Genomic DNA, 12,711 nt, shown 5'->3' with positions numbered 1-12,711 from the left:
CATACACGCAAACATTTCTTTCAAAGGTTTATTTACTTACATGAGTGCACTGTCTCTGTCTTCAGCCACACCAGAAGAGTGAATTCGACCCCATTACAGATGGTTGTGAGCCACCATGTAGTTGCTGGGAATTGAACTCAGGACTTCTGGAAGAGCAGTCTTAACTGCTGAGTCTCTCTCCAGTCCCCAAAACATACTTTTTAAATTAAAAATAAGAAAAAATTCTATTTAAACTTACTCTTGACATGTAAAACATTTAGAAGGTTTTGTTACATAAATTAATATATGTGTTAGTTCAAAGTGGTTTTCGTTAAGTCTTAGGATTTTGTTGGTTTTGGTTTTTGAGCAAGAGTTTCATTATGTAGCCTCAGCTGTCTTGGAGCTCATTATATAGACCAGGCTGGCCTCAAACCCACAGTGATCCAGCTGCCTCCGCCTCCGTAGTGCTGAGATCGATGGTATGCGCCACCACAGCCCACCCTTTCAGACCCAGCTGGATTTTTTTTTATTATGAATTGTGTATGTGTGTGTCTGTATGTAGGTTGGAGGATAATTGTGTGTGGGACTTGGTTCTCTTGTACCCATGTTTCGTGGGAACTAAAATCATGTCATCAGGCTTGGGGACAAGCACCTTCACACTACATGGCTTAGGTACTCTTGCTTCAGTGGCCCAAAGCTGTGTGCTCATCTTCCTCATGTTCTATCCCTATGGAATCCTTTCTAATATGTCTTTTATAAGCTCTTAATTCTAGATGCAATCTTTGTAAAATATTTAGTAATGGGAGGTGTTTATCTTTAGTCACCAAATAGGTTCCACCCTGCTCTGGTAGAATTTGGCTTTAGATCGCCTGGAAATGCCATCTATATCTGGCTTTTACTTTGTTTACTATTTGAAGGTCTATTCACGCTGGATGCAGACTTAGCTAATTGATGTTAACTGTGGCATAGTATTCCATGGTGTACATAGGTCCCCATAGCAATGGGTACCTAGGCTACTAGAAACAGTAGTTCCAGTAGCAATCTTGCAGTGTCCAATACCGGCATAGTTTAGAATTTATGAGATATAGGCCCAGGATTGCCATGATGGTGTAAGAGCTGTTAAGAGCTAAGCAGATCTATCACACTGCGCCCACAAGCATGGCATGTTTGTAACTGCCCCAGGACTTATATTTTTATCTTTTTCCATTTAGTGATGATGTCTCAGTGTAACTTGGGCAAGGTACTAATGAGCTAGAACATTTCTTCCTGTTTCAGTTAATTGCTTCCCTTCTGTGCATTGCCTCTGTATACCCTTTGTTTCCTATAGAAAGTAGAAATTATATGATTCTAATAATCTGTAAGCTTAATATCTACACACAGTTGCACACTCCCTGGTTGGTTTTAAGCCATAAGAATATTATCTGAGTGTCGTCTGTTAACTCTGCCTGTGTTGTTCGTTATGGACTACAAATGACTTCATGTAGTCAGACCCACCACTCGTAGCCTTACTAGGTTTTCCTATAGTGCTCCTTGGACTGGCGCTCCCAGGTTGTCTCCTGGATGTCTGTCTTCGCGTATGGAATCGGCTTTCCTGGTATACTTGATGTATGTGGAGCCTTCTGCCTTTCCTCCCTCCCTCCCTGCAGCTCCATCCTCCTCCCTTCTCTTTCCTGTGCTAGGGACCAGGTCCCTTAGACGTGACCTGCAGCCTCTGCAGCTCAGACATCTCAGCCCCTGGTGTAATTTTTGACACTGTTTTAACTTTTGGGTAATTTAGCAAGAACTGACACCTTTTCTTTCTTTCTTCTTTTTTTTTAAAGATTTATTTATATATTTATGTATATGAATGCTTTGTCTGCGTGTACACCTTAACTGCTGAGCCATCTCTCAGACCTTTTATTTTTTATTTATTTTTATCTTTTATAAAGTTTCTCCACCTATGAGCATGAGCATGAAAGAATAGACATAATTGGTTTTTTTCTTTTCTTTTGTTTCTTTTGGTGTTTGGTTCCTCTCTGTGTCTTAGCTCCATTTGCCTTGCTTTTCAGCCTCTATCATTTTACTTTTTTAAAAAGACATCTCATTTTGCAGCTCTGGTTGGCTAAGAACTTAGACCAGACCAGACTAACACTCAGAGATACCCTCTGCCTCCGTCTCCATGGTGCAGAGAAGATGTATGGCTTATCAACATTTACTTTTCTATCCAGGGCCACAGCAGAGTCTCAAGTGTTCCTTTCTGTAACTGGATGATATTCCCTGAAATAGCCTTGGCTATCACTCCATGGTGCTAGAATTAAAACTAGGGCCTGTTAGGCCAGGGATCTACCACTGAACAATCTCTCCATTGCTTATGACACCAAATGGTCTCTATGTTTACTATTGTTTTGCGAAATTTAAGTCCTATTTTCTTCCTCATCGGGATATAGTTCTACTTTGGTGAATTTTATTTTATTTATTTTTTCCAAGGTAGGGTTTCTCTATGCAGCCTTGGCTGACCTAGAACTCACTCTGTAGACCAGGCTAGCCTCAGACTCAAGAGATTTGCCTGCCTTTGCCTCCCGAGTGCTGGAATTAAAGGCACGTGCCACCATCACCTGGTTCATTTGGTGAATTTTAAAGCTGAAAAAAAAAATCTATGCTTTACATTTAAAGATTCTTTTCCCCCGTTTGGTTTTCTGTAGCTCAGGGTAGATAGACCTAGAACTACGTGGGCTGGCCATGAAGTCAAAGCATGCCCGCTGGCCCAGCCTCTGGAGTGCTGGGCTGCCAGCACTGAGCCAACACACTCGCCTCCATGTTTATATTTTACAGAGCTCAAACGAAGCATCGAAAGGGCTTTTCCACTACTGCTCCCTGCTTGGTCCCAAGGTTCTAACCGCTTTGTGGAAAAGGATAGGTTCACAGCTCAGTAATTGCAGGCCATAGACACAGACTGTAAACTGTGTTCTTGGTTACTGGAATGCACCAGTAAAGCACTTGGCCTGGTGCCTCTGCTTCCTTGGCCATGCATGTGTGGGCTCTGCATTGTCTGACCCTGCATTGTTCTGTAGGACACCTCTAACACCTCTCTCATTTTGAGGCCTGATGAGGCAAAAGTGTTTGAAGCACCCCAGCACAGTGATGTTATGTAGGAGATGCAGGGGACATCCCCACATGTCCCCTCCCTGCTAAAGTCACAGCTTTGTGCTTGCAAAACTGTGGTGGTAGTGTTTCTTTTTAAAATTTTAAATGTGTCTGTCTGTCTGAGTGGGGCCATGTGAATGCAATGCCCACAGACTCCAGAAGAGGGCCCCCTGGTGCTAGAGTGACCTGTACTTGTGAGCCACCTGACATGGGTGCTTGGAAACCAAACCTGGGTCCTCTACAAGAACTCTTCACTACTGGGTCATCTGTAGCCATTGTTCAGTCTGTCTGTCTGTCTTCCTTCCTTTTGTAAACTTTTAACAATTGTTTTATTTATTTATGGGGTGGTACCCTTGGAAACCAGAAGAGGTATGGGAACCCAGGAGCTGAAGTTACAGATAGTTGTGAACCTCCTGACATGGGTGCCCAGGTCCTTTTGAAGAGCCTGTGTGCTCTTAACTGTTGAACCATTTTCCATCCCATTTTCTAGTATTTCTAAGGAGTCCTTGATGACAGAATTACTGTTTTGAAAGCAGTATATGTTGGACAGTTAGACTCTTGCAGTGAACGGTATGTGTTGTATGTAGAAGCATGAAAGGTAGGAAGAGAATTCCAAAGTGATGAATTGGGAGCGCGATGAGGTCATGGCCATCCGTGGCTGCCTCTGCTGCTCAGCCTAGGTGGGCTTTGGGATTGCTCTGAGAACCTGACCACACTAAGCCAGTACTCTAAGCTCATTTCATTTAATTTAATTTTTTAATAAGAAATCCTCAGTCTAGAATTCTCATCTAATTATGTCCTTTATCCCCTACGAAGCTAGGTGGATAAAACTAGGTATGATTTAAGTAAAATAAAGAACCAAATGCCAAACACATTTCAGAATTCTTTGAATTCTGCCTGGATGACCTGGCTCTTTGATCCCAGCTTGCTCAGAGCGCTGGGAATGTTTAAATACCGGGTCTTCTCTCAGCGGAACAGTATCTCCCGTGCACTCATCTGTAATGCACTTACACGCGTTTCTTATGGATGTGGGCAGCAGCGTTGGGAGTTCTGCTGATGCTATAAGGGAGGAAGTCATAGGTGAGCTGTCCAAGTCTCCCAGCTTACAAATGGATAACCTGGACCATACACTCAAGCCCTCTGGTTCTAAAAGGAAGGCTTTTTCGCTCCTGTGCCTACCTTTGTAGATGAGCGGATCCTTCCACTGTCTCACTGGGTATGGTGGAGTACAGGGTCAGATCTCACTTGAGATTCGTGGTACTAGGATTTGAACTGAGGGCCTTGAGCTGCAACATGAGTTTCGCTGATGACAAGTTAAGGTTGTAGGCTAGGGATAAGCACTATTGGTAGAGTGCTTGCCTCATGGGGGAAGCCCATCATTTGATTCTATACTCACCCACAAGGAGCAGGCTGGCCTCGGACTCAGCTTCTAAAGCACTAGGTTCAAAAGCATGCGTACCACACCCACCATGGCCTTCTGACTAAGATTGAATATAATGTGTTAAACGTAAATTCCACGTGGTTACATGTCTTACAGCTATTGAGTGTAGAGGTGATTAATGTCGTTAGCTGGGGAGAGGGGACATCTAAAGTTAAATGGAAATTACTTGGTTTTAACTGTAATTAGCTTTGAGGGGAGATGTTATTACCTTTGAAGTCAGAGTGTTTGGGTGAGAGAGGCAAGTGTTTAAATTTGAGGTTCCATCTATACAGTGTCAGTGTAGTTTGTCTGGTAAGTGTCTCTAACTTGCTGCCTATAGTGTATAGTAAATTAAGCTCTTCCTATAAAGCTTTTGTGAGAGTCGCAGTCCGCAGCTCTTCCGCCCTGTGGGCTCAGACTTTTCTTGCCCTGTAGTACTGATTAGCGCCAAGTGGACCCAGATGTGAACTTTGGTCCTCTGATTTTCCGAAAGGCTCTATTCACACAGGCCATTGTGGATTTGTATTCCTAACTAAAGAAAGGGAGCAAAAGAGAGGTGGGGAGAGCCTAGCTTTGCACTGATGCAGACAACTTTCAGCTGTCCTTGGCCTGAGCGCTTCACCCCCACCCAATCCCAGCTCCGGCCTATTGTGTGAGCTCTTTTCTTCTCTGATCTCCCAACATTCTTCTCCCGGTCCCTTTTAGAGATCGAACTACAAATTCTTCCCCTGTAGAAAGCAGAGCAATGTCCCTTTGTTGACAGCCATTCTTTGGGGAGCCGCCCACTCCAAGGAGACGGACCTTAGAGGGGGGCCCCATATCAAGGGTGCATATTTTCAAAAAGAAAGTTTCCCTCAAGAGGAATTCTTGTGTTCACTGTTAGACTGATAAAACAGAGAACTGGCCATCCTGTTACAGAGTATCTAACACACCAATCAAGTTTTATTAAATCCCAAATAAAGTGTCAGAAATCTAGAAAAGGATTACATATGTAATCTAATGAACTCATAAACTCTATCTTTGCTTAATATAATATCCTTGTGTATAGAATGTGTTGCTTTTAAAGACACTTGCTACTTCCGTATAGGGCAAAGCCCAGTTAGTACCAAGGAGTTGCCTCACCCCTCCCAAGCCATCGTGCTTTGCATGTGCATCAGGAAGTTTAGCATTTGGTCCTAGAGTATTTCCTTAACATGATTTTTCAGTTCTCACTGTTTCAAGTTATATACAAAGACAGTGTGTGATCTTAACAGAAATGCTTTTTTTCCCCAGAAGAAAACCTTTAATGCTTGCATTTATGGTTCATTTTCCCTGTAAATGACTGAATCCTTGGCTGCTCTTAGCTAAAACGTGGGTCATATTGTTTCCCGTTGTTTGAAATGTCAAAGTTGAAAAGCTGTAGGGATTTCTCTGTTGTAATATACTAATCCTTTTCTGAAACTGTTTTATAAAAATTGCTTTCTTCTCGCTGTGTATCAGCCTTTGCTCAGAGGTTGTTTCCCCTTGTAGGTAACAGAGAAGAGGCAAACCAGCCAGTGATTATGTGAGAATATGGAAGACGATGGGAGCGGCTTGTTCAATGGGTAAGGAAGAACCTGTGGGGAACTCGTATTAGTGAGACTTGTTCAGTCCTGTGGGGGAGGGAGTAGCGGTGACCTGTGTCTTGGCGATGTTCTGAACTCTCCATAAAGTCTTGGGTGGCTTGACATTTATTGATGGAGGGACTGTGCTTGCAATGGCCTGTGGAGAGTAGTTATCCACCCCCTTTCTCTGAACACTGCTGAGGTCAGGCTCACCGTGGGGGCTTGTTCATGGGAGCACTGTAGATGCGTGTCAGCAGTAATCAAATAAACTTTCAAAACCCATATATTTTTATTGTCCAGAACTCAAGTATTCTAGATAATCCAAACTCTCCGTGAATGTTATCAGAGTCTAGAAGCGTATGTGGCATTTATTTGGGCAGCCCTTCTTTGTTGAGGCAGTGGTTCTCAACCTTCCTAACGCTGCAAGCCTTTATTTAATACAGTTCCTCATGTGGTGATCCCCAACAGTGAAATGGCTGCACGGGTTGAGAACCGATGCGTGGTGGGGAAACCATGAGCTTCGCAGGCCTACTTTGGGGCAGTTGTACTCAGTGGCAGCGCATGCAGTGACGGTTTCCTTTCTCTTCTCCCGTCCCCCTCGCCCAGTATTGTTTGAGAATCTTTCCTAAACACTGACCCGAGTGTGGTGTTTAACAGTGTCTCACAGGCTTCTGGGAAGGGCTTCGCCTTTCAGGGATTGATGGGATTGGCATTATTTGAATAACAATGTTGGAACATGGTTTGTCTTCCGTCCTTATCCACTCCTGGGCAAGCGCTGAGTTTTCATAAGGCTCCTAACTATGAAACTGACTGGAGGCAGAGGTAGAGAGAAGGACCCACCTCTTCCATAATTAATCCTGGGCGTTAAAAGGATTTGTAGAAACTATAGAGCCCATTCTTCACTGCAGCTTCGCTAGGAGCCATAAGCCCAGTGTGGGCCAAGTCAGGAGCCCTGCCTGCCCTTTGTGTGGCCTGCTCCTAGCTTCGGAAAGCGCCTTTGCAGAGGGTTTTTATCAACTTAACCGAGCAGCTACTATGTCGCAGCCCCTGTATGTTATGATCTGGTAGGGGCTGGAAACAAGGCAGTAAAGAAAATGGGAGAAAAAGCCTTGCTAGAGCCCATGTCGCTTCCAGCCTTTGAGTTTTTTGCACTAGACATAGCTCCCTTCCCAGGGGAATGTGAGTTAACAGTGTGTGTGTGTGTGTGTGTGTGTGTGTGTGTGTGTGTGTGTGTGTGTGTGTGTGTGTGTCCAGTGTCTCATTATGTAGCCTAGGCTAGCCTTTAGCTCATAGTCCTCTCAGTGTACACTGCTGTGCCTGGCTATCACTGTGAATATTATACAGCGTCACTGGACTCACATTTCCCAGTGCTTCAAGGACAGTGTGGCCTGACATTTTGTGATTTTTTTAAAATTATTTTTCAAGGGCACCAAATGACTTAGAAAGTTTAGAATTCTAACGGACACCCCCAACCCCAGTACAGCAGTAGAGATGGATCTGCCAAACCTTTCTCCTTATCTGACTTGAACTCATTTGTTTTCAAAATTAGAGCCAGTTTTGCCAAGATGTTTAAAGGAAATAAAACACCAGTTAGTTTTCAATTTATTCTACTGCTTTTTATTATTTGAAGAAAAATGCGCTTGCATGTATGAGCTTTTCTCTGCATGGTGAGTTGTTCCCAAGACCCTGTAATTTCCTTAAAGAGACTTTTATATAGGATGAGATTACTTGGCTCATTAGACTGGGTCACTTCATAATGATGGGAAGGTTAACAGATATAGCCGTCCGCTCACCAGCTAGATGTCTGTGTAGCACCCACCAGCTCCACAGAACTGAGAGTATCAATAGAATACTAATGAGAGGAAAGCGACATTCAAAATGGGGAGACTGCAGACCCCAGGGCTTATTTTAACACACGCTTTCACAGAAGCACCCCCCCCCCCTTTTTTTTTTTCTTTTTTCTTTTTTTCGGAGCTGGGGACCGAACCCAGGGCCTTCCGCTTGCTAGGCAAGCGAGCACCCCCTTTTTTTTAACCTGGCATTTGGCCTCCCTTTCCTTGATGTTGAGATGCTTTTTAATCAGAGAACTCAAGTGGCTGCTGTCCACGCCGCGTCCCTCCCTGGCAGCTATCAGGTCAATCCCCCAGCACCAGTCCACGCTTAGCTGCGCTTCTGGTTCTAAGATCTGGAGTGCCCAGCTGCCTTCTGCTGAGAAAGAGGTCATCATACCAGGCATGGTGGCACATGCCCCTAATCCCAGCACTCAGGAGGCAGAGGCAGGTGGATTTCTGTGAGTTCAGAACCAGGCTGTCTACAAAGTGAGTTCTAGGGCATCCAGGGCTGACTGTTAAACAGAGAAACTCTGTCTCAGAAACACACACACACACACACACATACACACACACACACACACACACACACACGCACGGGGTGGGGTGGAGAGGGAGAGAGGGAAAGATTGAAATTGATTTGACTACTCAAAGCCTCAAAGCTCAGGAGCAGATTGAGAGAGAGCCTTAGGGAGGTCTGTCCTGGTTGGGTATTTTTGTCAATTTGACACCAGCTACAGTAACAGTTTTCAGAGAACGGCAGGACTGACGGGTGTTGCTCAGTAGCAGAGTTCTTGTTTAATATACAGGGTCAGTGATTAACCTTAGCACAGTAGAGGGAGGGAGGGAGGGGAGGAGGGAGGGAGAGAGGGGAGGAAGGGGGAGGGAGAGGGAGGGGAGATGAGGAAGAACATGTGTGAATGAATTTTATTCCCTTGATGCTGACCGGCGTTCAAGTCAGGCAAACCAAAGTTGGAACCAGTGCACAGGAAGTATTGAAATAAGGGGAAATTTTTTTTATTAGTTTGGGGGGGGGTGGCTTTTTCTTTCTTTCTTTTTTAGGTAGAGTCTGTATTGTGGAGCAAGCTGTCCACAATACAGCTGTATCCACCTGTCTCTGCTGGGATTACAGGCTGGGGTTAACACACCTGACTTAGGAGTGGGGAGTTTTCCCAGGTGTAACTTTTATGCTTGGGTGAGGATGAACATCTGCCATGTCTTTCTGACATTTGTCTGAATAGCCTGTAATTACATCATATTCTATAGGTTCTAGAGAATGGATTTCAGTAGTCACTAGGTTTACTGCTATGCGGTTGGTCGTATTATGTTTTTATAAAGATTCATTTATTTCACATATGTGAGTACACTTGCTTGCTCATCTTATTTTTAAGCTGATTTCAAATATTTTATTTATTTATTTATGAGATTGACTTTCTCTGTGTAGCCCTGGCTGTCCTAGAACTCGCTTCTCTTCTGACCCTTTCAGAACCAGCAGCGGTATGGGCAATGAAATGGCTCGGCAAGTGTGAAAGCTTGCCATGAAGCCTGACAGCCTGAGCCTGATTACCCAGAGCTTACACTGGGAAGGAGAACCGACTCCTACAAGTTGTCCTCTGACTTTTACATGATGTGGCGCACACACACCTCCACACACGCATGCACACACACATTAGAGGTGTCAACTAAAGCTCTCTGCCGAGCCTGGTGCATGACTGAGCCTGGTGCACTTCTGGTGTTGGCTGCCTTGAGTCCACACCACTGACTTGGCTGGGACTTCAAACCCTGCTCTCTCCAAACCCTCAGGTTGCTACTCTGTGCCTTCTGAGCAGATCTGCTGCACTCCATGTGAGAGGCTGTGAGGAATATGCTTACTCTGTCTTGCCCATTATTAGAACCCTACAGGAGCAATTAAAAAAAAAATTCTCAAGGGGTTGGGGATTTAGCTCAGTGGTAGAGCACTTGCCTAACAAGCACAAGGCCTTGGGTTCGGTCCCCAGCTCCGAAAAAAAGAAAAAAAAAGAAAAAAAAATTCTCAAAAGACAATGTAGTAGGGCTGGAGAGGTAGCTCATCACTTGCTGCTGTTGTAAAGAACCCGGACTCAATCCCCCAGCACCCATTTGGTGCTCACAGCCATCTGTAATCCCAGTTCCAGGGGGGTCAACAGGTATATAGCATTCATGCATGCAAAACATCCATTTATAAATTAAATGTAAAGAAAATCTATTTTAAAAGTTAAAGCAATATAATAAAAAAATTTAAAACTCTAATGGGTGGGAGGTACATTTTATTTAGTGGTACAGTCAAATAAATTCCCTTATTCCCTACAAACAACCCTAATGAAACTCACTGAGTCACCAAAAAAGTAAAAACAAATGAAGCAGGAAGGGGGCTGGTTAGGTGGTAAATGCTTGTGGCCACCTCTCCACTTAGCAATAAGACCAAGCTGGGGAACGCACATGTGGAGAGTCACATCCGATCCTCTGCAGGTAAAGACGACAGTCACTGACCAGCAACTGCTGTGGAGCCCGCAGACCCCCACGAGCCACACAGTCCAGCCATGGTTTACAGCCTCTGTCCCACATTCCTCACTTGGCACAGCTCGAACCTGCCATTTTGTTCAGAAAGAAAGACTCCAGATACTCAGTAGGCCCCCTAGATGAGTCTGCTACTGTGATTCTGTCCCCACTAGAGCTGCAGTGTTTGAGGTTACATTTCAGTGTCTCTTCTAAGCCTTCCTTGGGCAAATCCTGCTTGATCTTTCCCCTGTTTGCCAAGCAGTTACTTGGTCATGCAAAGTGAGACTTTGAGAAAGGCATTGCCAGTTCAGTGCTGCAGACCTCAGGCCTCCGGTCGTGCAAGCAGTGAAAGCCTTACCTCAATGGCATGGCAGGCTGTGTGGAACTGTGGTTGGCTTCCATTCAAAGAGAACTAGCCACAACCCAGAGTAGTCATATCCCAGACATACTTTGTCTGTTACCTGTATCATTTGGCCAGGAGGAAGGGGCGTCTGTGGGTGTCTGCCAGAAGGACCTTAGCAGGAGCCTGTTAGTCAGGCTAGGTTGGTTCAGTGACTTCTGAGCTGAAGGAGTTTGAGCACTGTTGATGCCAGGCATCGCTGGAAGCAGCTCTTACCTGTTAACTCACTAACAGTGCATGATTCCATGCACACTAACAGAACTGTCTTGTTTCCTGAAGACACCGAGGTCTCGCTCAAGACACCGCTTGTCAGTCACACAAGCTAACAGGAAAGAGATTGACTCCCAGACCCTCTAGCTTGGCTTGACCTAAGAGCTGTGCTGGTTGGTGCCTGTTGGTGACGATTAAAATATTATCATTTTATTGTTGTATGGACAGAAAAAAAAAGTACTTTTAGTGAGGAAATAATAGTATACAAAAGAAAGCGTCAGCTCACATGGGAGGCACTCTAGAGAACTGCTCTAGACTCTGAGAACCAAAGGCTGACAGTTCCTTAAGCTTGCTGCCACCCCCCTCCCACCCCGCCCTTTGTTTTTTCTTTTCAAGACAGGGTCTCACTAGGGAACTCTGGAATTCTGGCTGTCCTAGAACTCACCGTGTAAAACAGGCTAGCCTCGAAATCTGCCTGCCTCTGCCTGCTGAGCGCTGGAATTAAAGGCATGAGTCACCATGCCCAGCTTTTTTTTTTTTTTTTTTTTTTTTTGACATTTATTTTGTTTGTGGAGGTGTGTACAGATTCATGGGGGGGTCAGAGGATAACAGACTCTTTCCTCTGTCCTCGTGACTCCCAGGGCTCAAACTTGGGAATTTCAGTTTGTCAGCAAGCCTTTACCCCTGAGCAACCTCACCAACCTGGCTTTGTTATTCTTTTGAGTCAAGAAGCAATTTTATATTTAATGTAATAAAAACCTGAGCTATAATAAATACCCTTGTTTATCCACACACAGAACAAAGTAATAGTGGCTGTGTGGTCCAGCGGTCACGTCCACCATGTCAAAGTAATGACAAGTATGTCTGCCAGGACTGTTCTCAGGTGCTTTGACCTATGGCTTCATGGATCTTTCAAGTGCACGAAACTCATGCCACGCTCGCACACACAAAAACACACACTGGAAACTACAGTCCACTGTCTTCACCATGAAAACAAAACACTTTAACATTAAGAATGTTGGAGATAAAATCTCTTTCTAAAGAACCAGTGTTTCCCAAGATCAGACTGGGTAAGATTCAACCTGGTCAGTTAAATTGTTGTTCTGAAGGCCGTGGTTACCTCACTCATCTGGATTTGTCCACTCGCTTCCATTGGAGTCAGGACAAATAACCTTGGACCACATGAACTCTGAAGTGATAGCAGGATCCTGTCCATTCGTTTTCTCATTTTTCAGATAAAATAAGCTCAGAGGTCACAGGCAAGGGTGTTGCATGGGTGAGGTCCATCTGTAGTCTTCAGGCGCTGTGCTGTTTTTGGGATCGTGTCTCGCTGCGTGGAGCTCGCTAAGCAGGCCTGGCTGACTGTGAGCCCTAGGGGTCCTCTTGTCTCTTCCTCTGAAGTGCTGGGATAACAAGTGTGTTTGGGAATCAAACGTGTACAGCAAGCACTCTACTGACTGAGGGATCTTCCCCAGCCCTGGTCACAGGTCTTATGTATTTAAACATTTCGTTCTCTTCAGAGAGCTGCCCTCAAACTCACAGAGATAGTCTGCCTCTGCCTGTGCAGGGATTAAAATTGTGTGCCACCATGCCTAGCTCAGAGTCCTTCTTTTAAGGGTGAATAACACCCCATTGCATGTAACCCATGCG

General features: G+C 44.8%; 1 protein-coding gene across 5 annotated transcripts in view; it reads left to right on the top strand.

Annotated features, from left to right (window-relative positions):
• The window catches only part of Usp49 (ubiquitin specific peptidase 49), a 64,505-nt gene that overhangs the window by 17,613 nt on the left and 34,181 nt on the right, over window positions 1-12,711 (top strand). For all 5 annotated transcript variants that reach the window (XM_063267083.1, XM_017596410.3, XM_039083485.2 and 2 more), the window contains exon 2: window positions 6,032-6,105. The gene's annotated coding sequence lies outside the window, so the exon portion shown is untranslated. The remainder of the gene's footprint in view (window positions 1-6,031; window positions 6,106-12,711) is intronic.

The sequence above is a fragment of the Rattus norvegicus genome, chromosome 9, assembly GCF_036323735.1.
Source record: "Rattus norvegicus strain BN/NHsdMcwi chromosome 9, GRCr8, whole genome shotgun sequence".
Lineage (NCBI taxonomy): Eukaryota > Metazoa > Chordata > Mammalia > Rodentia > Muridae > Rattus > Rattus norvegicus.
This window is presented reverse-complemented; position numbering and strand designations above follow the sequence as displayed.